Genomic DNA, 27,509 nt, shown 5'->3' with positions numbered 1-27,509 from the left:
CAGGTGGACCGGGCCTCACCTCGTCCTTTTTTCTACAAGATCAGCCGTTCGGGTGGAGGGGAAGGCCAACTGGGTCCACGGGATCCATTGTAAGAAAATCCCTTTTCCTCTGCCTTATGACCAGTGGGTCCAGAAGGGTGTCGCTGACCCAGAACCTGATGCCGTGTCAAATGCCGTACCTTTTAATGATTTGCATGTAAAAGGAACTGACTCTGAACAAGAAAACGAAAACATTTTGCACAAGGCTGTGCCACCATCCAAGCGAGTGAACACTACAACAGAGCCTAACCTTTTGTTCCAGGATCAGACAATACCTGGAAAACGACGATATAATTTGAGACCGAGAAAAACGAACTAATAAAATAATTTTTTTTGCAATTTGAGACTAAGATCCATGGACCAATAAAAAGATATTTCTTTTTCCCCCCAAGTACTATTTTTGAAAGTGCAGCTCTCCCATCTAAGAAACTTGCTCATTTTTGTTTTTCGAACCGCCATCCGGGTTCCGCTGCTAGGGCCGCGGTTGATAAAAGTCTTTGGGGTGCAGCTGACGACGTTAGGTCGTTAGTTCTGGTTGGTCCAAGGGAGTTGCCCTGGACTGACAGAAGCATCCCTTAGCAGAGGCAACCTACCACCGCGGGCAGCACTTTAGAGAGGATGGAGTTTCCCGATGTGGAGAGACCTGCCAAACAAACGAACTTAAAGCACAGATTGTGTAATGTGATGACAGAGAAAAGTTTTATAATATTGTGTATTTTTATGCTATTCAGCGTAATGATATTTTTGATAAGTTATGTTTTATTTTATTTTCGTGTAACATTTGCACCCACTGCATCACCCATACCTCCTCCTACTGTTTCCTCTCATTCTTTCCACCCTCTGCCTGACCACGAATCAAATAGGAGATTTGAGTTCGTTAATAACTCCTTTGTTCAGTTATTACACCAACACCAGCTTGTAATGAACACGATTAACTGTTGGGTGTGCGGTCTTATGCCTCACACAACGGATAAAGGTATCCCTTATCTGGTCCTGCCATTCAGTCACAATGGTTCTGTATGGGCATATAGGACAATGTTCATATATGCACACGAAATCTACCCCCTACGTTCTGTAACAGACAATCCTAGGAAAAGTGCTCTAGTCAAGGGTATAGTCGACATGATTAAGGAAGGTATTTCTTATGAGACTATCCCTAGAGATGAGACACTAGTCTACATGGGATGGAACATGACTGGATATGGAGCTACTCTGAGTGAGAAACAGCAAGCTAAGAGATCGTCCCCGATTTGGATTGTATCCCATCAGGGTCATCTGTGTCTGCAAGGTAATGGCACGAATCCCAGGGCTCAGTTAGGGAAGAGTGTCTGTACTGAAACGTATGTGTTTGGATCTCAGACTTCCCCTGCGTTTTTAGCAGCTAAGGGTACCTATTTCATCTGCCATGATAGAGCCTATACATGGTTGCCCCCTGACTTTTCGGGCTCCTGTTTTGTTTCCTTCCTGTTGCCTCCCACCTACACAGCACAGGCAGACTACCACAGGACAAGGATAGTTAGAGGTGTCTTCAGTGAAGAGGACGCTGCAGGTCAAGAATTTGGAGACTTTGCAAAGCGTTTTCTGCTGTTCTGGGGATCCATGGCTAACAGCAGGAACATAAGGCAATTAACAAGGGTAATTGAGTCCACCGTGATTGAAACTGCTGGTGCCCTTAGTAACCTGACTGCTGAGCTCCAGTCGGATCGACTTATGACCCTTCAGAACAGGGCCGCTTTAGATGTCATACTTGCAGACCGAGGTGGGGTATGCAGATTGATCCAATCTAGTTGCTGTATCTTCATCCCTGATAACGCTCCAACAGTGTACCAGGCCATCTCCAAACTACATAAGATTTCCGAATCTATTCATGTGGATAAAGGAGATTGGTCATTAATGGGATGGTTCTGGGAACTGATATCCGCCTGGGGATGGAAAATTCTAATGGTCATTGGGATGGTCTTAGCCATTCTTTTCCTGTTCTGTCTATGCATACAGTGTGCTCCTGCAATATGTGGCCTCTGTGTTACATCATGTGTAAGGAAGCCTGTGTCAAGAGATGAACTAAGTACTAGAATGATGTTACAGCAACCTCTTAATGACTTTAGGAATATAGATCTGGACTCAGACTAACATGAGGATAGATTAATTGCCTATGTAAGGGCAAAAGGAGGGTTTGTGGTTCTGAAAAATCTGGATTCGTGTAATCGTTCTGGACTCGAGAATAAAAACTTCGTCGAAACATGACGAATTTGGTATCAAAAGACCAAGAATGACGAGCACATCATGTACATATATTTTCAGCATATTCGAGTGACGATCTCACCTCGAAATCGTCATTTTCGTTCTGAACCCTTGGCTCCCATTTATGTGTTGCCCTTTACATAGGCCTTAATCCAGCTGAATTCCATTCCACAAGGACACATACTCCTTAATCGACTTTTCTATGACCTGTGCAAGTTGGAACCATTGCCCCAGGCCGAACTCGTTAGGTCAGTTCCCCTCCCAGTGGCCGAGCAAGATAGCATCAAGGCTCAACAAGCCATAAAACCATTTCAGCGCGCACACCTGCCGTATCTTACTCACATCTGTCTCTACTCTTTTGCTTCACTTACTTTATGATGGGGAGGTGCCTGTTTTATTGGGGGTCCACCGATATCTGATGAAATGTTGGGCCTTGCCCGGTGATTTGTTATGGGCAGCACGACGTGAAATATGTACATGTCATCATGACTCTGCTTTTTCTTTGTAACCAATAACTGTAAATGACATACTACAAATTCGAAGAATGTTTGCCTGAAGCTGAATATTCTGTATAAAGAGAGAAGCCTGACTTTGTAAATTCGAGCAGTCTCCTGAGAACATACTCCCTGTGTGATGTACTTCTAGGACACTTGTTACCTTGGTTGCAGCCAATAAAATCGATCCTTGACTTCACCTAGAAGGTCTCTGGGTGTACCCTGACACCGCTGGGTTACCGGTTCTGTGCCGGTTCTTAAAAACCCAGTACCTCAATATAAACATATATAATCTGTATATCTATATAAATACAAATATAAATGCATGCATACATATACATATATGCATACATATGCATGTTATTTACATGAAAGTTTAAAAAACACTAATAAAAGCAAAGCTAAAAATCCACCTCATTACAAACAGAATGGCTTTAACTTAAAGGAGGGCGAGATCTATTGCATTTTCAATGCTTGTTTACTTTGGTTCCATCAAGAAGGCATTCAGATGTGTCACACATTTGCCATAAATTCTGAATGTTAGCACTCTAGTTGCTCATTAGATCACTGTAGTAAAGCTACTGCTCACCAGGGAAGCCTGCTGCTGGTATTCAAAGTGCATGTTTCAGTCTGCATGTCAGAATGTCTTTAATGAAATAGAAGAGGATTTGAGAAGTCACTCAAAATGTGCCCTAATTTTTCTTTCTGCAGCACTAATCATACTTTCTATGGTAAAATATACCCCCTCATTTTGTTCCTTTTTAAAAAAATGTTTTAAGAGTTACCACTTTATTCCAATCAATATGGCTTCAGGTGTGCCATACCTTTGTAATAAGTAAGACTGTTAGTGCTCTAGTTGTTCTTTAGAACACTCTGGGACATTCTGTCATTGGGCTATACTTGGGCTACATCTGGGTGATATTTGGGCTACATTTGGGCTCTTTTGTCTCTGGTGTCCATCTTGGGAGACTGCATGTCAGAATTTTTTAATGAAATAGAAGAGGATTTGAGAAGTCACTCAAAATGTGCCCTAATTTTTCTTTTTGCAGCACTAATAATACTTTCTATGGCATAATATACCCCCTCATTTTGTTCCTTTTTAAATTAAATGTTTTAAGAGTTACCACTTTATTCCCATCACGATGGCTTCAGGTGTGCTATACCTTTGTAATAAGTAGGACTGTTAGCGCTCTAGTTGTTCTTTAGAACGCTCTAGGAGGCTGCAGTAGAACACAAAGAAATCAACTGACAGTCTCTGTCCTTGTTGGATGTACATGTTTTACTGAGAATGTCAGACTTCATTCTCATATGACTGAGAAAGATAATGTGAATTTACAGAACATATGCTTTCAGTTTAGCTTATAGATCCCCTTCCAAATCACTGTGGGAAAATCATGAGATATTAGTTTTCTTTCAAACATGATTCATGATATCACAGCAGAAAGCTTTTTCACATGGTAAAATCACCTTAGAACACACCACAATTGCTAAAATGAGTATGGTACCATCAACAAATGATTTATAATGTAACTAAAGTCCTAAAACCCTCTATTAACTACAATGCTTTTTAATGAGGTGCTATCATGTATATTGGTCCCAAGATGGCTGCCAACACTTCTTGGATGAAGTGCTGACAGCCAATCAGATCAGATGTGTGGTTAGGCTCCGCCCAGATATATATATATTTTTTAACGTAAATTACTCAAAATCCACTGGAGCACATATCTTGAGACATAGCAAAGGCACATCAGGCTACCAGTCCCTACAATTTTGCCACGTTTTGTGGAAATCCATTCAGCCGTTCGGGCTAATGAGGTGCTATCATGTATATTGGTCCCAAGATGGCTGCCAACACTTCTTGGATGAAGTGCTGACAGCCAATCAGATCAGATGTGTGGTTAGGCTCCGCCCAGATATATATATATTTTTTAACCTAAATTACTCAAAATCCACTGGAGCACATATCTTGAGACATAGCAAAGGCACATCAGGCTACCAGTCCCTACAATTTTGCCAAGTTTTGTGGAAATCCATTCAGCCGTTCGGGCTAAAAGTGAGTCCAAACGCCCTATGGAAATTAACATGGGGAAAACACGTTTTGGGACCCCCCTTTTATCTCGGCCCCTGCTTGACGAATCCCCTACAAACTTTCAGGGAAGGAGCAGAGCGGAGCGGGCCATCTTCTTTGAGAAATTTGCGAAGATTCGTCCACCGGCGCCAAAGTTATTCCCAATAGAATGTTGCGGATTTCCTATGGAAATCAATCCTAACTATAACTACCTACTTGCGACCACCAGTAGGTATATATATATATATATATATATATATATATATATATATATATATATATATATATATATATATATATATATATATATATATATATATATATATATATATATATATATATATATATATATATATTACCTACTGGCGGTCGCCAGTAGGTATATATAGTTAGGATTTTTTCTCTATGGGTTTTTTGAAAATTCTATGTCTAATAACTTTGGCGTTTGTGGACGGAATTGGCTGAAATTTTCAGGAAAATGGAACATTTTGTTTCTGAGCAGCCCTTGAAAATTTGGGGGGGGTTCGTCAAGGGGGGGCTGAGAAAAAAGGGGGGTCCCAAAACGTGTTTTTAACATTGAGTTTTCCATAGGGCGGTTGGCCTCACTTTTAGCCCGAACGGGTGAATGGATTTGCACGAAACTTGGCAAAATTGTAGGGACTGGTAGCCCGATGTGCCTTTTGTAGGTCTCAATATATGTGCTACAGTGGATTTTGAGAAATTAACGTTTAAAAAAAGATATATATCTGTAACAGCGGACCGGGCAGCGCTCCAGGACGCGTACTTTTCGCGCAACGGAGCTTTGTGAAGCGAAGCTGATTGGTTCTCCGGCGTCTGTCAACATTCCAAACAGTCCGTAGCGGCCGCCATCTTGTCTCTCGGTAGGATCGAGAGACAAGAGGAGGCCAAAGCGAAGGGGCAAATGACCATAAGGGGGAATAGTAGATCCTCGCTGACCCCCTACGTTTGATGTGGAGGTTTTAAAAGGGCCCCGCGGGGCAAAAAAAAAAGAAAATAATAATAATCGAACGGCTGAATGGATTTGCACGAAACTTGGCAAAATATTAGGGACTGGTAGCCCGATGTGCCTTTGCTAGGTCTCAATATATGTGCTTCAGTGGATTTTGAGAAATTAACGTTCAAAAAAAGATATATATCTGTAACAGCGCACCGCTTCGCGTACTTTTCGCGTTACGGAGCTTTGCGAAGCGAAGCTGATTGGCTCTCCGGTGTCTGTAAACATTCCAAACAGTACGTAGCGGCCGCCATCTTGTCTCTCGGTAGGATCGAGAGACAAGAGGAGGCCAAAGCGAAGGGGCAAATGACCATAAGGGGGCATAGTAGATCCTCGCTGACCTCCTAAGTTTGATGTGGAGGTTTTAAAAGGGCCCCGCGGGGCAAAAAAAAAAAATAATAATAATAATCGAACGGCTGAATGGATTTGCACGAAACTTGGTAAAATATTAGGGACTGGTAGCCCGATGTGCCTTTGCTAGGTCTCAATATATGTGCTTCAGTGCATTTTGAGAAATTAACGTTCAAAAACAAGATATATATCTGTAACAGCGCTCCGCTACGCGGAGATAAAATTATATCTGTATTACAACGGCTGAATGGATTTGCACGAAACTTGGTAAAATATTAGGGACTGGTAGCCCGATGTGCCTTTGCTAGGTCTCAATATATGTGCTTCAGTGCATTTTGAGAAATTAACGTTCAAAAACAAGATATATATCTGTAACAGCGCTCCGCTTCGCGGAGATAAAATTATATCTGTATTACCTAGCTGTTGCTAACACCAGTTAGCGACGGCTAGTAGGAGATAGCGACCATCTTGGGCCCCACTTTGCATGTGAGTGATGTTTATCACTAATGACATGCAAAGTGGGCATGCCAAGATGTTAGCGACTGGAAACAGTCGCTAACATCGCTATCTCCTATTATCAACTTTTGGAAATATTCGAGATAAGCGCGAATATCTCCAAAAAGTAACAGCTGCCCTGAGCAGTTCTTAGCCATGTTATCCAATGGGAGGTGGATAACATGGCTAAGAGCATTAGCTCGGTAATGCATGAATATCGCGGAGTTTTCAGCGATATTAATGCATTGCGGTCGTTTTTTATCGTATTTGCGATAAACCTTGATAATAGCAAGGTTTATCTGCGATAATTTCTGACGGTAAAAAAATCTTTGCAATGCATCGTTAGGGATAAATATCGTTTAACTTTGGTAATATGCCCCAACGTCTGTTAACGTTCGATTCGAAGGAAATCAGGAAGTGTTGAAAAACATTGTCTGCGCCATCTTGTCTTTTTTCAAATGCCACACTTTTGTCGTGCACGGCAGCCATTTTAGATGCCTTGACCAGACCCACTCTGTGCACGCTGTCGATCCTTAGCATGGCTCCCCACCCTCGCAAGCATCTCACCCAGGCAGTGGTCACCCCCGCTCTCTGTGTTATGCATGGGTAATAAACCTCCCCCCATCTGCGCTGCTCTTCCCTGAGAATCACACCCTGTGCCCGCCCGACACCTCCCTTTCGCCCTATTCACTACCGCACCCTCTGACACTCCTTTTCCTCTGTGTCCGATTGTCCAGGCCGGTCCTAGGCTATCAGCTAGCCCTGCAGATGTAGTTTATGGCCACAGCTGTAAAGAATCACCCCTCTTCAAAGGAGTTATAGTAGATCAAGGTCCACACTCGATGAGATCCGTCACAGCAGAAGCGTTGCTATTATCTGAAAACCATCCTGTATTGTGATTGGGGAGGGGACCGAGCGTGAAGCGGAAGATTCCAGGGATGACTCTTTGTACATCAAAGTTTTTACAATTATGTGTCACATTAAAAATATATAGCACTCCGACAAAGTAGTAAGATTATAAAACTTTAATAATTTATAAATATATACAAGAAAACAAAAATAGTAATAACATATAAACATTTTTAGGGAAAAACAACGAAGTAGCGGTCGGCTGTGCGAATAGTCCCAACGCAGCACAACGTCCAGATTTCCGGCGTGGGGCGTCGCGGGGGGTGGGTCATCAGTAGCAAACTGTTGTGCGAATAGTTCCAAGGCAGCAGAACGCGCCGAAATCTAGATGACACGAAAGTGATGTCTAGTAAGTTGCCACCCAGCAAATAACGGCGTGGGGCGTCGCGGGGGGTGGGTCATCAGTAGCAAACTGTTGTGCGAATAGTTCCAAGGCAGCAGAACGATGGCACCAAGGTGATGTCCAGTAAGTTGCCGCACTGGTTTTGGTATCCTACAATGCTGCTCCGAATAACGGCGTGGGGCGCCCCGGGGGAGGCGGCGTGAACGGGCCTCTCCAGGTGGAGTCTCATCTGTTGTAGTGGGGCGCCCCTTTACCGTTTCAGTTGCCATTCCGTCCGTTTTTGGTCCACTGTGTCAAAAGCCGCAATTCAGCTGAGTTGCGCCCACTCTTGCGGTGCAGCGATAGGCGGCTGTCACAGGACTCTCAAAATGGCGGCAGGCTCTTTCCTTTTTGGGCCTGGTGCACTGAAATGGCCCTGGGACACCTTGGAAATCGGACGTTTGTCTGCTAGGTCTTGGACCCCATTCTCGAAAGCGTCCCCTCCGCCTTGAGAATTCATCAAAAGTTTTGGGGGCCCCGACTCCTGCAGGCTTCTGGTGGGGAGCGGCTGCCATGATTGCTCGCGGAATGACCACGACGGAGCTACGAGATGGTGGTGCTCTCATGCTGACGCCAGTTTAGTCTGAAACATCCAGAAACAAGGTGGGGCTTTCATCGTTTGGGGAAAAAAAAAAGTTTTCATCCAATGAAAAGTGTTGTTTTTAGGTCATATGATCAAGCCTTCCATCATTAGGAAACCAAAAGTAAAATGAACCAATGAAAAGTTTTATAAACAAGTCACATGACCTGTTATGCGGCATAGGGTATAAAATGCGGAGAAAATACGTTGGCACGTCAGGCGGCGTCAGTAGCGGACCGATGTGCGAATAGGCCGAAGGCAATACAACGCGCCAAGATCCGGATGGCACCGAGGTGGTGTCCAGCAAGTTGCAGCACTGGTGTGGCCATCCTACAATGCTGAAAGTCGGCGTGGGGCGCCCCGTTGGCCTGTGAGTTTGCGTCAGTAGCGGACCGATGTGCGAATAGGCCGAAGGCAGCACAACGCGCCAAGATCCGGATGGCACCGAGGTGGTGTCTAGTAAGTTGTCGCACTTCTGTGGCCATCCTACAATGTTGAAAGTCGGCGTGGGGCGCCCCGTTGGCCTGTGAGATGGCGTCAGTAGCGGACCGATGTGCGAATGGGGCCAAAGGCAGCGCAACAATATTTTCTGACTGACACCACAAGGCGCTGAGATGCCAAGATCCGGATGGCACCGAGGTGGTGTCTAGCAAGTTGTGGCACTGGTGTGGCCATCCTACAATGGTAAAAGTCGGCGTGGGGCGCCCTGTTGGCCTGTGAGATGGTGTCAGTAGCGGACTGATGTGCGAATGGGGCCAAAGGCAGCGCAACAATATTTTCTACAATATTTTCGGAGTAGAAGACACCACAAGGCGCTGAGATGCCAAGATCCGGATGGCACCGAGGTGATGTCTAAGTTGCGGACTGATGTGCGAATGGGGCCAAAGGCAGCGTAACAATATTTTTTTTATGGAAGATACCACTAGGCGTTGAGATGCCAAGATTCGGATGGCACCGAGGTGATGTCATCCTACAATGCTGAAACTCGGCGTGGGTCGCCCCATTAGCCTGTGAGATGGCGTCAGTAGCGGACCGATGTGCGAATAGGCCGAAGGCAGCACAACGCGCCAAGATCCGGATGTCACCGTGGTGGTTTCATAGTTGAGAGGCACTTCATCTGCAGTGGGGCGCCGAGATCCGGATGGCACCGAGGTGATGTCTAGCAAGTTGCTGTACTGGTGTGGTCATTCTACAATGCTGAAAGTCGGCGTGGGGCGCCCCATTAGCCTGTGAGATGGCGTCAGTAGCGGACTGATGTGCGAATGGGGCCAAAGGCAGCGCAACAATATTTTCTGAAGAGAAGACACCAAAAGGTGCTGACATTCCAAGATCCGGATGGCACCGAGGTGGTGTCTAGCAAGCTATGCAGTTGAGTTGTGTGCGCACTTGCGGAGAATAGGTCGAAGGCAGCATAACAATGTTTTCTGAATAGAAGACACCACAAGGCGTTGAGATTCGGTTACCACCGAGGTGATGTCTAGCAAGTTGCCGCACTGGTGTGGCCATCCTACAATACTGCTCCGAATAACGGCGTGGGGTGCCCGAAGGGGGGGGGAGCCGGCGTGAATGGGCCTTCCTAGGTGGAGGCTCGTCTGCTGTAGTGGGGCGCCCCTTTACCGTTTCAGTTGCCATTCAGCTGAGTTTTGGCTGCTCTTGATGCTACAGCGACAGGCGGCTGCAAGAGGACTCTCAAAATGGCGGCCTGTTCTTTGGATTTGGGCCTGGTCCACTAAAATGGCCCTGGGACACCTTAGAACTCGGACGCTCGATTTTTTTTTCCTTTCCTGTACATGCAAAAAAAGGTAAATGCCCGGTACGTTACACGCTTCATCTGCCACGATGAACTCTCCAGAGGAACCGAAAAAAAATATAGTTGTGGTAACTATACCATGCATCGTCATATGGAGAGGTGGCACCAATTAATTATAGTGCTGCATAAAAGAGAGATTTGGAGGAGAACCCCATACCTGCTAGTACATTCATCAAAGAAGTGGCACTGAGAGCTTCAGAGGCAAGGGAAACGGTCCCAAATATTTAGAAGAACTTTGGAAAGATTAAAATGACATGTTTAGATTGTGGCAAATTAATTTCATGTGGACAGATGAGTGTTACTCTAATAAATACAGCATATGAACATCATCATAGTCGATGGTTGGTAGAGACATTTTGACTATATCCTGGACCTGCCCGTCCTCGCCCAAAATGGCGCCGGAATAAATGGGACTCGTAACTCCTTGTTGTGTACTGGTTGCAGAACCTTGAAATCACAAGATACGTATGCAGTTTTGAAGCACATGGCGGGCGGGGACGAGAATTGATTGAATATTTCGACATCCCTATTGATATTAAGTTCTGATGTGTTATTGATTACTGTACTGTTGAAAGTTCGAATTAACGTCACCCATGGTACTTGCCCGCAAATGTATATCTAGATCATTTTATTGTAACTGGCCCTGTCGTATTTTAATTATAAAATGTACGTCCACCGATTCCGTAACTGTTAGACACCTTAGTTCTTGCAACCTAATGGCCCGCCAGTTACGTTCCTCTACAGTGTAAATGTCTATTCATCATATACGATTACAGTTTGCTCTGTGGCAGGCCCACGTGGTTATAGGCTCGTATTTGTATAATGAAATTTTCACAATAAAGGTTTTTAAAAGAAAACATGGTAGTAGTATATACATTGGTAAAGTTTTTAATAATAGTGACTGTTTTAGAATCATTAAAAGGCAAGTGAAATAAAGCAGACCAATTACATGAAGGGTAAAAGGTATAATACGAAGGAACGCAGTAAAGATAAATGGTCAAGGGCTGTTGTGTTTTCTATTCCTGCAACATAAAGTGATCGATAAGAATCTCATATTCAGGCGTATCGGCGACTAAGACAGCAGGTCGACCCTCTTTTGCTCAACGGCTCCGTCATGGGACGAAGAAACGCTCTTTTTCTCGAAAAAAGAATATATTTTACTTGCAGGACAGTTGTAAAATTTCCAGGAAAGTACATTAGCCTGGAACATTATAACATATATTTAAGAAAAAATAATGTTCGGAAGTAATGAAAAGCGTAATTTTTAGGTCATATGACCAAGCCTTTCATCATTACAATAAGAAAAGTAAAATGAACCAATGAAAAGTTTTATTAACAAGTCACATGACTTGTTATGCTTACGTTACGCGCTGCGCGCCCCGGATGACTTCCGGATGCGCTAACGCGGCGCGTCATATGACGCATTACGCGACAACGCAGGTACAGAATATAGTCAAAATGTCTCCACCAACCAGCGGTCGGAACACAACCCCTTTCAGCAGGCTAAATAGTTCTGTTAAATGACAACAGAAGGGACAGGCAACAAGAACCATCAGTCAAAGAGGGGAGGGCTAGTTCTTCTCTACCGGGTTACATTGGGGCGCTACCGGAACTGATCGAATTGGTAGTCTACAGTGTTTCTGGATGTTTCAGACTGAAGCTGGGGTTAGCATGAGAGCAGCACCATTTTGTAGCTCCGTCGTGGTCATTCCGCAACCAATCATGGCAGCCGTTCTTTATCGTTATTTTGGGCGGGGTGGGTGGCGGAGCCGAGCTGTTTTGCAGCCATCATTGTGTGGAGTTCAGTTCATCTCACTAGTTTTGTATTTGTCATGAGGGGTTGTTCCTAATGTTTCTATTTTAGCGAGGTCAAAAAGAGATCCCATTAGTGGCCTACTGATTTTGCTCGATTCCTTTTCTTTTTTTTTACACGATTTTTCGTTATCTGCAAAGACTAAACAGAGTATTGCGACTCTGTGTTTGTTTGTAAATAGAGAATGAACCAAAGAGAACTAATTCTAAAACAGTAAATACTTGGATAACAATCAATCAAATGGAGAGAGAAGCAGGCACGACGGATTACAACGGGGGCAAAGGCCTGCGTTAACTACCTTTCACTATCTGCAAAGAGAGAGTACTCCTAATAGAAATGACAGGGGGGGGCACCATTCAAAGCAGATCAGTGTGCATAAACACGAAAATGTTTTCACTTACCACGTACTTGACATTCGACAGCTTATGATATTTGCTATTAAAAAACCATTGAAATTCACTGAAAAAACCATAGGTTATAGACCATATATAGTTAGGAATTAGCATTTACAAAACCTTGAAAATTCACTGAAAAAACCATAGGTTATAGACCATATATAGTTAGGAATTAGCATTTAAAAAACCTTATTTTACTCACACAAAACCATTGAAATTCCATATATAGTTAGTTGCACTAACTATATATCGCGCACCCGCAATCCACTGCTGATGATGTCACATATTACATCATTCATGACATGGTCAGTGACATCACTGATGACATCACTGATGACATCTCAAATGACATCACGGATGACATCACTGATGACATCTCATTTGACATCAATGACCACATCACTAATGATATCATTCATGTGACAATAGAATGCATCTCCTCACATTTTAATATAACCTCTGTTACACTCAGTGTTAAATACAGAGTATAATTTTTGAAACCATTGACACACAATACTAGTTACTACATACGCACTCACTGATTCCTACGTCTACACACACATTCACTCATTCACCCATACAATCATTCATACATACAATCAATCATCTTTACAACACTATCATATGCACTCATACACCTATACAGACACTCACACTCTGCCACTCATCCATGGAGTTACTCACACACCTAGTCAGTCCTGTAAAGAATCAATCACACTTCCATTTTCTAATCTATACAGTTAAACATAGAGCACCTTACGTTTTCAACCATATACTAACACATACTTAGTCTCTTATACAATCATTGATACAAGTACACATTGATCTGCACAGAGTCACACACCTCCCAGCCAGCCACACACACACTCAGTCTCCCATGCAAATACTTGGGCAATCAATCAATAACCCATATAGTTACTCATATAGCTACTGATCAACACATGCAGCAGTTTACAGAACAACAGACATAATGATGCACAAATTAAGACAGTTTAGTCACTAACCCATGCACTCAGTGAGACACATTTAATCACTCACTCATACATTCAGTCATGCACCTACTAAATCCTTCGTCCAGACACTTATACTTCCACTCATTCTTCAATATGTAAGACATATTTTAACTTTACAGAAACACACAGTCACTGGAAGATGTCATCAGTGATGTCATCCGTGATGTCATTTGAGATGTCATCAGTGATGTCATCAGTGATGTCACTGACCATGTCATGAATGATGTAATATGTGACATCATCAGCAGTGGATTGCGGGTGCGCGATATATAGTTAGTGCAACTAACTATATATGGAATTTCAATGGTTTTGTGTGAGTAAAATAAGGTTTTTTAAATGCTAATTCCTAACTATATATGGTCTATAACCTATGGTTTTTTCAGTGAATTTTCAAGGTTTTGTAAATGCTAATTCCTAACTATATATGGTCTATAACCTATGGTTTTTTCAGTGAATATATATATATATATATATATATATATATATATATATATATATTTTCGCTGAAAAACCATAGGTTCCAAGCAGTTTATAGTTAGGAGTTATCATTTTAAAAAGCCTTAGAAATTCACTGAAAAAAACATAGGTTTCAGGGGTGTTATATTTAGCTGGACCTTTCACTCATAAAAAACCATTGAAATTCCACCATTATAGTTAGTTGTACTAACTGTAACTCTCGGGCCCGCAATCCACTGGTGATGATGTCACATATTACAGCATTCATGACATGGTCAGTGACATCACTGATGACATTACTGATGACATCTCAAATGACATCACTGATGACATCACTGATGACATCATCCAGTGAATGTGGTTTGGTTTGTTATTTAAATATGTATTATATATATAGCAATCTGCATTTAAGAATCAGTGGATATATACCTATCTTGATGGAGGATTTAGTAGCAGTGTGATTGACTGTTTACTTGACTAATTTATAGTGTCTCACTAAATATATTGGATAGTGACTTAACTGTGTGAATATCTGTATTACTTTGTCAGTTGTGTTGTAAACTGCTGCAGTAGTTGGTTACTAGCTACGTGAAAGTCTATATTAGTTATTGATTTGTTAATTGATTATTTGTATGGGAGTGTGAATGTGTCTGTGGTTCGGAGGGGGATCTGTGACTCTCCAAAGATATGTGAATAGTTAATTCAGTACGTATATGAGGTTAAGACTACATGTTATAATAGTTGTTTGGGTGAGTGAATATCTTTATGGGTGTGGTGATGAGCACAAATATTTCTCAATAGTACATGTCCAACTAAGTAGAAAAAATAAAAGGCAGTGCATGTGGCAGTTCTTGTATATAAATAAGTATATATAAAACTCATTGATTGCATGAGTGAATGTATAGATAAATGTATACTAGTAATAGTGATCTCATAGCACACTAAGTATGAGTTACTATCTATATGAATAAATGAAGTGCTATTTCATAGCACACTAAGAGCCCGATTAGGATCGCGGTGAATCCGCATCATCCGGGCCGGCGGAAGCCACCGCCGGCCTGGAGAATGCGGATTCACCGCTGCGGACACCGAAAAGACCCCCCGCTAGATTAGGATGGCTGGGGGGGTCATGTTTCCGTCTGACGCTTTTCCGCCGCGGTCGCCTTCCGACCGCAGCAGAAAAGCTCCAATATGGTGGCGGTGTCTTTCAGACACCGCCAGCCATATTAGGATGCCGGCGGAGACATGCTTTTCCACGGCGGGTTTTCCGCCGTAGAAAAGCATGTGGACATTGGTGTTTGGGGGCCCGTTGCAGGCCCCCAGGGGTGTTGGGGGGTGGGGGGTGCACATGGGGGTACCTATGGTACCCCCCAACATTTGCATGCACAAAGCGGCAGGCACCGCGCGGTGTAAATGTGCATGTAAATGTAAAGTTTGAACATCGCTGTGGGTGCTGCTTCAAGCAGCACCCGCCGCAATGTTAAACATCCAGGATGTGACCGCCAGGGTGGCGGTCACATCCTATTTTGCACGGAGGGACCGCCGCTGCCCCTGCGGACGGTCCCTCCACCTCTGGGTTGGCGGACGGACGCAGGTCCGTCCGCCATCCTAATCGGCCCCTTAGTATGAGTTACTATCTATATGAATAAATTAAGTGTTATTTGTATAAGTGTGTAGCTGAGGAAATATAAATAGGATACATTGTTTGCAAAACGGAGTAGGATGACTGCATAACTGAATAGGATGTGTGCTGGTGTGTAATGTCAATATTGGTGTATAGGTATATTTGATAGTGTTCTATTGATCATTGACAACATGTATGAGTGAATCCATATGTAATCGATTAGATGTGTGTGTAGATCTAGGATTTACTGAGTGGGTTTTTAGATACTTGTATTGCTGTGTCAATGGATTCAAATATGGTACTTTGTATTTTACAGTGAGCGATGAAAGGTTATACTAGTGTATGATGCAGTCACAGATCCCCCTCCGAACCACACACACATTCACTTTCCCATTCAAATAATCAGTTAACTAATCAATAATTAATATAGACTTTCACATAGCTAGTAACCAACTACTGCAGCAGTTTACAACACAACTGACAAAGTAATACAGATATTCACACAGGTTAGTCACTATCCAATATATTTAGTGAGACACTATAAATTAGTCAAGTAAACAGTCAATCACACTGCTACTAAATCCTCCATCAAGATAGGTATATATCCACTGATTCTTAAGTGCAGATTGCTATATATATAATACATATTTAAATAACAAACCAAACCATATTGACTGGATGATGTCATCAGTGATGTCATTTGAGATGTCATCAGTGATGTCACTGACCATGTCATGAATGATGTATTATGTGACATCATTACCAGTGGATTGCGGACGCAAGAGTTACAGTTAGTACAACTAACTATAACGGAGGAATTTCAATGGTTTTGTAATGGTTAAATGTCCAGCAAACTATAACACCCTTGAAACCTATGGTTTTTTCAGTGAATTTCTAAGGTTTTTTAAATGATAATTACTAACTATAACCTGCTTGAAACCTATGGTTTTTTCAGTGAATTTCAAAGGTTTTTTTAAATGATAATTCCTAACTATAACCTGCTTGAAACCTATGATTTTTCATTGAATTTCAAAGGTTTTTTAAATGACAATTCCTAATTATAATGTTGACCACTTACCCATATTTTCAACAAGAAACCAAATCTGCAATGCTACCTAAAAAAACAAGCAATAGTCTCACTTACCACTAACAAATTAACATCAACATTTAACTAGTGTAAGGACGTCGATTATGTACTGCGTGAATTACATCCAACTCATACCCATATTTAAAGAGCAAAGTGATAGAGGTACTAATTATACACTTCCAACACCCAACAAAATCACAATACCCAGCGTCACCACCACTACAACCACCTCTCCCCACCCCTCTCCCTCTAGTACCTCAGAGGCAGCGCTAAACAGGACAACGGACCTTCCCAAGATAATATATCCCCTCAACAGAACACTAGCTCAATGTTCAGAGATGTGGTAACCAACTATGTATAAGGGAAGGAACTCGCACATCAACAATAATTTACACAATGCCAAGACTACGGGTGAAATGCTATACACAACTCACTATAGAAACTAAAAACTTTTCCATGTGTAGATATACCATTGATACGTGTGTACTGCATAGTGGACGCAACCATATTATCTCAGACTCTGGGGAATATCTCGGTCATGTTGCTGTGTTGTCTCCCCTCCTTGAAGCAGAATTGGAGTGGGATGATCCAACGTACGCAACTCCAGCGTAAGAGTATAAATAATTAACCTACGCCTTGGGGGTGGTTCACTTCTGCAAAGAGAAAAGGTCCTCACTCTGCCACGGGGCTGCCGCCATGACCTTGTGTCTCCTTGATACAGGCTGATTGCGAACTCAATGCAACAGCACCGCAGACTTATGTCTGTATCGACTACTGCCTTCAATCTACTCTGCAGACAGCAGGGTTCACAACTTGAATTCAGCTTTGGATCTACACTACGCACAGCATTGAAGTTATCCTTTATTTATGTAAGGCAGAGACAATTCTTCGTCGGTATCTGTAGTGATTCCTGCCTTCGATCTACAGTGTGGTTAGTACAGTTCACAACATTATACCAGTAGCGCTTAAGCACTACAGACAGCATTGAATTCAGTCTCGATTTATTTATAGCAAAGACCATTGTACTATCTCCTCAGATTCTGTTAAAGTATGTACAATAGGAAATTCAGCCTTTATTTTTTTAATGCAGAGACAATTCTACTATATGTCTTCAGATTTTGTTTAAATAAGTGACAAAAAGCATTCCTCCATGCCTGTGTCAACTACTGCCTTTGATCTACACTGCGGACAGCAGGGTTCACAACTTCAATTCAGCTTTCCATCTACACTACGGACAGCATTCAAATGAGCCTCCATTTATGTAAGGCAGAGACAATTTTGCTAAATGATGCGACAAAAAACATTCCTCAATATCTGTACTGAGTACTGATTTCAAATGTACACTGCGATCAACAGAGTTTACCACTTGATACCTGTGGCGCATCAGCACTACATACAACATTAAATTCATTCTCGATTTATTTAAGGCAGAGACAATTGTACTGTGTCCTCTGATTTTGTTAACTGTGACAAAAAAGCATTCATCGATGTTTGTGTCGAGTACTGCCTTCAATCTACACTGTGGACAGCAGGGTTCACAACTTGAATTCAACTTTGCATCTACACTACAGATAGTAGGGAATTAACCCTTGATTTATTTAATGCAGAGACAATTATACTGTATGTGTTCAGCTTTTGTTAAAATAAGAGACAAAAATCATTCGTCCATATCTGTACGCAGTACTGCCTTCGATCTACAGTGCGGACAGCAGGGTTCACAACTTCAATTCAGCTTTGAATCTATACTACAGACATCATGACATTTAGCCTTGATGTATTTAAGGTAGAGATAATTGTACTTTATGTCCTCAGATTTTGTTAAAGGATATGACAAAAAGAATTTCTTATTGTTTGTGATGACTACAGCTTTCGATCTACATTGTAAGGGCTCACGATTCAGGTGGAATGGCGATGCACATGACACATTCTAAAAGGCAAGAGACATTGTACCAGTGCGACCCGCCCGAACGACGGATGATCGCAGGGTACGCACACGCTGAGTTCTTCAGGTACCACTGACTTACTGCATCACAAGTCATCACCCCGTGGCCTTATTAAGAAATAATTCACTAGGCAAAAAATATTGCCCCCAGTTCGGCTGGCCCACACCACGCATCATTGCTAGCTGCCTAGACGCTTAGAGCCACACCTACCACTAACTCTATACAGCTCAAGTCAATGCCACATGGCTGTGGGCCCTTCCTGATGGTCTATACTGCGAACAGTAGGGCTCACAATTCAAGATTAGTACCAATGCAAATTGTGTAAGAGACTATAATCGGTTAAGGAAACCAAATGCTCCCAATCTGCAACATCGCCACCAGACATACGTCCCCATTTTGAGAAAGTTAGAATGCACTATGTAAAGTACAATCATTTAATTTGTTATGGGGAGCAATCAGTAGACCTATTTTGCAGAACAATTGATAACCATTGATGGTAGTTTTTTTTTCCCTTCAAAGTGCACGCAATCCAGTATTCAACATTCAATGCTTTTAGTACAACCCGTTCAGACCACGCATCATCGCATGCCTGGACCACGCATCATCGCAGGGTGAGCACATGCTAAACACCAGATGTACCACTAACTCAGTACACCATAAATATTCACCACAAGACTTTATTAAAGCAAAATTCAGTAGTCGAAAAACATTATCCCCAGTACGGCCTGCCTGGACCACGAATCATCACAGGTTATGTACACGCTCAGTCCTAAAGTTAATACTAACTCAGTGCACCATAATTCATCGCCACATGGCCGTATTCAGTCATAATTCAACTGATTCTTCATTCATTATTTATAGAGTGAAGTACCAAACAAAGTATAACATCCCTCAAACTTACACAATATCCCTGTATCCCAGAATTCAATCGACAAAAGACATAACTCCATTTACTATGACTCCCCCCCTTGACCACGCATCATCGCAGGGTACGTACACGCTAAGCGCCAAATGTATTACTAACTCAGTGCACCAAAAATCATCGCTATGTGGCCTATGAAGGCAGAATTCACAAGACAAAAAACATTGCTACCAGTACGGCCTGCCCGGTCCACGCATCATTGCAGGCTCCACAGAACCTTGTTGTTTCAGGTGCTACTAACTCAGTGCACCACTTATCATTGCTGGCTGCACACACGCTAAATTACCAATACTGCGCAGCTCTACTCAACGCCACGTGGCCATGGGCTCTTGTTAACCACTGCCTCCTGCCTACACTGCGATCATCAGAGCTCATAATTAAATAGACTGTTGATTCATTATTTGCAGAGTACAATACCAAACTAAGTATAACATCTATCAAACCCTATTCAATATCCCTTTAGTATGCTTCCTTTAAGAACTTCTTTTATATCAGTTATAGATTTAGTTGAATAATAAAATTCACACTGCAAGTGCAAAGGCACACTCAATGGCAGTCTACACTGCGGACAGCACAGGTCACAATTTGAACTATAATGTCCCTGAAACATACATATTTCTACGATGTATTCCATACATGTTTCATCTTTTATTTCAACCGTGATTACAAATGATGCAGTCCAGTAGGCAACAGACAATGCTGCCAGTGCAGACCGCTCGGACCACGCATTATCGCAGGGTGCGCACACGCTGAGCCCCAGACGTACCACTAACTCAGTGCACCATAAATAATCGCCACGTGGCCTTATTAAGGCAAAATTCAGTAGTCAAAAGATATTCTTACCAGTGCGCTCTGCCTGAACCACGCATCATCGCATGCTCCACACAAACCGCCCCTACCTCAGTGTACCACAACTCATGAACCCTTTACGATAGAATCTTCTGTGTATTATTTCACATGTAGTGCTCCTACCTGTGTACAGCAGAAGTCATAACCCATTTACGATTGCATATCTATGTATGATATCATGATTACTATTCTACTTGTTACCAACAGCAACGTAATAAAATGGAGTCGAGCACACATGCCCGTACACACTTCAACTATCTATTTGTGTCTCTGTATTTATTATGTTTGTAAAATGTGGCTCCTACGCCCTACCACATTATTTTGTGATATAAATAGCGTATACAACCATCTTACCTCTGACAGTAAGTGTGCGCTACTCCTCCTTTTCTGTATTTATTTTAAGCATATTTATATAGCGCAAAATCAACCCAAAACTATATCAGCAATTTACAGTACATTTTCAGGCACGCGTAGATTACGTCATTACTCTACAATAAGAGGATGTGGATGCAACTCCGAGCCTCGAACACTGATTTCCAGCACCAAGTTCAACAGTATATCTGAATGACCACATACGTATATATATATTATCTGCCTTTCATGTGCCAAAAACTGCAACTTAAACCTTTCACAGCCCTGTATTACTACAGCTACAACACTCCATTGAATGTACAACAAACATTTATAATCGCAGAAATACGTCATGTACACCATCTTTTATGTATGCAACTATGAATGAATATAGAGTCAGTGATACCCCGTACCTTCCATGTTGGCCATGTTGTGGAACTTTATAGATATAATGACACATTTGCGTTTAAGACCCGGGTGATGTCAGCACTACAAGACGGAAACCCGAATCACTTGATTTCTCATATAGCTCACTGCGGAACCACGCCCATAGCTCCAGAATTAAGGTTCAGGGCCTCGCGCAGCACTGGCATACGTCAGTCCAGCCCACTCCGCTTATGCTTCCATGAAAAAACAAAAACGCAACATTGCCCAGATTTCCATTGTACTGATTTGTTAGTTTCAGGTCTTGTTGTCAGAACGGCACACACACACTCCCTCATGCATGGTATACACCCACACCACACCCATCCAGCAAATGCTCAACTACACACGTGACCCTACCAATAAAAAAGATAGGGCGCACATGCTCTACACCATTTTAGAGTTGCTCCCATCGCAATCTCTGTGATGGCCCATCCTAGTGGTTCGGACGCCTCATGTAGGCCCAAACCACCGAGTAGGGGGGCCCACCACTGAGTTAGTGGTACCGCAAGGACCCCCCAGGTGAGGAACCTGCAATGAAGATAGGCGCAGGAGTATGTCCTTTCCCATAACGATATCAAGACTCAGCACCATATGTCAGACTTCTTGGTGGCAGAGCGGGACTGCATGATGTAGAAGGTGTCCTGTCCACGAAAAGGTGAGCAATGAGGCCTGGGTGCGCATTGGAGGGAGTCGCTAGGGTGCAGCAGACTGGACACAAAAAGGCGACGCAGCGATTCAGGTGTACGCAGTCCTATATACTCTATCTTATTACATTTATATATTTTTTTCCAATAGCAGGAACATTTTTATAATCGGCCAAATGTCCGACGCTCGTGATGATCGAAACCACTTGTATCACTTTGCACCACTTGCTTTCACAACCAGATAAAAACATTACTAATACAGTAATTTTTCAAAAATTTAAGCCTATTAAACAAGTTGGAACTGTACAAATAGTTGTTTTTAAATGCGGGAGGGTAGGTGTGTGAAAGGGCGATGTAATTCTACTCCACATTAAGATAGTAACAATTACCATCATAACATCTTTCTTTTACTATCTTTTAGATGTAGAGCTTCAGGGTGCATTATGTCCCGGCACGTGGCGAAAAACACACCGGTGACAGAAAGGTGAGCTGCAAATATTCTTTTCAGTCACTCTCTCACTTCCTCTCTCCTTTGATAAAGAAATGACATACAATATGAACTTCCTTTTTATCTTACAGGTTGTGTTACACAAATTGGCATCCCCCAAACACCTCCAAAGCTCAACGTTTGTGCATTCTGCGATGATGCGTGGCCATTGTAACAACGTCTGAGAAGGCTGCTTCGACACGTGGTGCACCCTCTTTGAATTACGCCAATGACACAAGGTGAGCAAAGAAGCTTGTTTCCGAAACAACGGCAAGTCATCTGTGGACGGAGAGAGTGGGTAGTGTGCAGCAGCTTCACTGCGTAGGAATGTACAATTACCTCTGAGCAGTGAGAATAGATAGGTTACAACAGTCTGAGGGGTAGATTTACAAGCCCGTTGCACCACTTTTGTGTCACTTTTAACATGAGAAAAGTGGCTCAAGGAGCTTGTAAATCTGCCCCTGAGTGCGCAAGAAAAAGCACTCACCTCCGGACTCTGGGAGTCAATGGGGTGCAACAATCTGGGTACGCAGTATTGACAACTCACCGCTATGCAGTGGGAGTGCATAGGTGTAGTACCTCAGAAGAAAAACAGCGCACAGACACCCCCTTACAGTGGAAGTTGATGAAATGCAGTATCCTGTTTTTACAAAGACATAAAGTAAAAATATACTTGTGCAGTTGTATATACTCTGCTATTACTAACTCTATACTATCATTCAGATCACTAAACTAGAGGGTGCACTATGAACCGGCACGTGCTTGGACACAAAACAAAGGCAAAAAGGTGAGCTACGAAGATTTTCTCCACTATTAACTGCTCCATCTATAACTTTTTCTCTCTCACAGTTTTAATGTTGTTTTTTCTCTCTTTCTTTCTCTCACTCTCTCTCACATTGTTTCTCTTTCCCTTTTAAAGTTATGGACGCTGCTGTCCACTATGCTGATAAAAAAAATCAAGGCTGAATGTAATACAGTCTGAAGTGTACAACCAAAGCTGAGTTCAAGTTGTGAACTCTGTTCGCCACAATGTTTACAGAGGTAAGCAGAGCGGCCTAGATACACCATATCTCCGATTAAATGTGTTAGAAATAAAGGGGCTTATTTACAAGCCCCTTGCACCACTTTTGCGTCACTTTTAACATGGGAAAAGTAATGCAAAAGTGGCGCAAGAGGCTTGTGAAAAAGCTCCAAAGAATATTGTCTTGCATAATGACTTAATCTCTCACCTAATTCTATCTCATCTCTGAATCATTTTAAAGACCTGTTGGTCCATACTGTAAATCTGACGCAGTAGGCACTCCCGTACAGACACCTCTTGAACGCGGGCCTATAAGAGAGGTGGAGTGTATAAGGCACACTGCAGACGTGTAAATTAACAAATATTGCGAAGTATAACCTTAACTTGTAATCTTGGACCTCCTTCAGTCACATCGATCTAATTTTAAACACTTATTTTCATTTTTGTTTTGCAGATTACCTACCCTACTTCTATTGGAGTCCATATCAAATTTTATTCATTATATTGTTTTGTTAAAGTTATGTTTCTAGGTATTTATCATATTGTTATCTTTAAGTTACGTTTCTAGTTATTTATTGTTGTTTTAATAAAAGTTAACAAAAAAAGTATATACGTCTTCTTTTTCTGACAACATTTCACTATTATTTAGTGTGATAATCACATAGTTAGAAAACATTTAAACTTTCGCGTTATTTTTTCCATCTTAAAAGTGATGCAATAGTAACGCAATGAACTTGCAAATCTCCCCTATGCACATTACAAGCAAAAGGAGTACACAACTCTTTCAATTCTTTACCGATCACAATAAAACAGTGTTGATTCACGATTCACAATGCACTTCAATAAATACTTCATGCCTATTTAAATGGGAGATAGGATTGTCGACATTACAAAACTTAGAGGCATATTTACAAAGATGGCGTTAAAATTGTCACAGCTTTAACGGCAGCAAACTACAACAAAAACAGCGAAAATGGATTTCAAAATCCTTTGTAATCTTACCGGAAGATTTTTTCAACATTGCTCTTTGCTATGTAAGAGTGAGAGCCACCCCCGGGGCTATCAAATAAATTGTTGGGGGGGCTCCAAGGCCCCCCCACAAAATTAGAGGTGGGGGGCCTCAATGACCCCCCCAAGCCCAGGGGACCACCACCCCCCAGGGCTTTCTGTATTGTGGGAGGGGGGCTGTGTGGCCCCCCTCTTGGGGACCACCACCTCCCAGGGCCGGCTCCTGCAGTGCACAACTACACAAGGAAAGGTCCACCCAAATGAATTACGGATTGGCCCACAAGGAGTCCACCTATTTTAAATGCACCACATAGAGCTCACCAATAGGCGACGAAACGGCCACCGGGTAAATAACAATATATCCTTGTACGCGTACATCCCATGAGGGCTTGATCTGGAAGGAGATCTGATCATTTTTCATCCTACTCGAGATTGGCGCCTTGTCGCCTGAAGCAGGTAGCTGTGTTTTGCGTGATATGAATGAAGGATATATCGGGGAGGAATATTTACCGAATACCGGATTGGCCACAGGTGTACTATATATGTGCTGTGTCTTCCCCACTCCCTCGGCGTGAGAGCCCTGATGAAGGTGCACCCGTAGACCTGGGCCCTGCACCAAAACGCGCGTTGGCGTAACGTCTGTTGGGATCCTGCCATATCGATCTAGTATCTCTGGCATCTTGCCAAGAAGACTCTGCAGGATCCTATTTATGTGTCACTCTGGGGATTACGTTGAGGATTTTGTTTAGAGTGTCTGATGTTGAAATGGATGTATGTGTGTGATTGGTTAAGAAGATGAAAGCTGTATGTTGAGAGGTTGATGTGGGGTTGTTACTTTATATGTATTTATTGACCTATGTTTTATGAATTAGTGAATCTATGTATCTTGTGCAAAGAAAATATGAAAACGAAAATAAAGATTTTGCAATTTTTTTACAATTCAGTTGTTATTTACCCGGTGGCCGTTTCGTCGCCTATTGGTGAGCTCTATGTGGTGCATTTAAAATAAGTGAACTCCTTGTGGGCCAATCCGTAATTCATTTGGGTGGACCTTTCCTTGTGTAGTTGTGTAATTATCCCCTGACGTCCACCCTTAATCGTTCCCAGGGGGCCCCTCTGATATTGGTCCGGCTCCTGCAGTGTCCCGGGGTGCCTACCCCGGGACACTGCTGTTTGCTATGAGAGGGCGGGAGTCTTGCGGCTCCCACCCTCCTATTGCAAACTTGGGGACAGATTTACAAGCCACTTGCGCCACTTTTGGTTCATTTTTAACATGGGAAAAACGACACAAAAGTGGCGCAAGGGGCTTGTAAATCTGCCCCTTGGTTTGGATTTTGAAAGAGAGAGCAGGGAAATCTGTTCTCTCTTTCAAAATCCAAACCAGATTGCTTTTCCACATGCATGTTAGCAGCTCCCCATGTGGAAAAGCAATGCTGGCTCTCGAAGGACGCGGGGAGCCGGCAGGACCGTTGGGGCATTGGGGCTCCCCCCATGGTCCCCAATGTTTTTTATAAGCCCCAGGGGATGGGTTCCCCGATGATATTAGAAATTACTGATCGGGGCTATTTTTTTACGGTAAAATTAGAAGTTGCACACCGAGCGCGGCACTCAGTGCGGCCCCCTGGTGTGCACGCTTTGGATGCATGACTCATAATTTGTAGGGTGCGCAACTCCAGCACGTTTGGTACACAACTTCTACACGTTTGGGAGCCGGCATTGCTTTTCCACATGGGGAGCTGCTAACGTGCAGCTCCCCATGAGGAAAAGCAAACTGGTTTGGATTTTGAAAGAGAGAACAGATATACCTGCTCTCTCTTTCAAAATCCAAACCAAGTTTGCTATGAGAGGGCGAGAGCCGCGAGACTCCCGCCCTCTCATAGCAAACAACTGTGTCCCGGGGTAGGCACCCCGGGACACTGCAGGAGCCGGCCCTGGGTGTAGGTCCCCAAGGCCCTCGAGGGTTCCAGGAGGGGGACCACATAGTGTCAGGTCCCCTACTAAATGTGTCCCTAAGATAGCGCTAAGAGGCCATAAGAACAAGGGGGTAACTTTAGCAGCAATCACACAGTTGCAAAAATTACATAAGAAGCAAGGCAAGAAGCAACATGGATGCCAACGATCCTTTAAGCTTGGTAAGGTTAGCGTTCTAGCTGATTTACCGAGCTGGACTCAAGCAGGTGAAACGCGTGTGGAACTACGCACTTCACCTGAGCCTTTTGAGTAGCAGGATGTGTATCCTTGTGCGGCGCGTAGTCAGGGAAATTATCGCGTCGCGTGTTTCCAGAGTTTGTTGCAGCAGTACTTGAAGATTCTCTGATAAGTAAGACTGTTCCGAATTAATTACGAACTACCGTGTTATGATTTGGCAGATGTGCGCATGCTCCTAGGAGGAAATTCCTTCTCTCGAGCCTGCGCAGTTAGTAGCTAATTTCAGACAAGTAATTCAAGTTGAATAAGGTTTTTGAAAACTAGTACAACGTTTTTTCCTCTATACTAAATTGGTCTTGTTTGCGCACGCTCCTAGAAGTGCTGCTTCTCTCGAGTTTGCGCAGTTCATATCTGTGGCGTACTTCAGTGAACTAAGAATTCTGAGACAGAACAAGCATCCTAGGTGTGAGTGTCGCAGAAGACACTAGCGATAACAAAAAAACGTAATATTTCCAGTTAAGGGAGTGGATAGCTGTGAAGTTAACAACGTTAGCTGCAGAACAAGCAACAGCTTAGGGGAAAAAAGGACTTACCTCAGCAGCGGCTTCTTGGTAAAACATAGGTGAGAGTAGAATACAGTAGAGAAGGAGACAAGTCAAGGTAGAGAAGAATAAATATAGAAAATAAATTGTATTTGTCTTTACAGCCAGGAAGGGGCCAAGAATACATATAATTAAAGAAGAGAGGAAAAGGCACACAGAATACTGGGTATGTGTAAGGATAGATATAAGGATTAGAGAGTAGATTGTAAACTGGTCAAATCAAGTGTGACTTTATTTTACAGCAATATTCAGCCAGAGAGAAGAAGAAGAAACAGAATACTTCTCAGAGAGGAAGAAGAATTCAGACACAGAATCCTCCCTTAGAAGAAAGAAGAC

At 42.8% G+C, this 27,509-nt stretch overlaps 1 protein-coding gene across 1 annotated transcript in view; it reads left to right on the top strand.

Moving 5' to 3' along the window:
* The window catches only part of LOC144753380 (SPARC-like), a 1,082,362-nt gene that overhangs the window by 104,281 nt on the left and 950,572 nt on the right, over positions 1–27,509 (top strand). The gene's annotated exons all lie outside the window — the stretch shown is intronic.

Source organism: Lissotriton helveticus, chromosome 5_1 (assembly GCF_964261635.1).
Source record: "Lissotriton helveticus chromosome 5_1, aLisHel1.1, whole genome shotgun sequence".
Classification (NCBI taxonomy): Eukaryota; Metazoa; Chordata; class Amphibia; order Caudata; family Salamandridae; genus Lissotriton; species Lissotriton helveticus.
The sequence above is the reverse complement of the archived record's forward strand: the minus strand, read 5'-3'. Positions and strand labels throughout refer to the sequence as shown.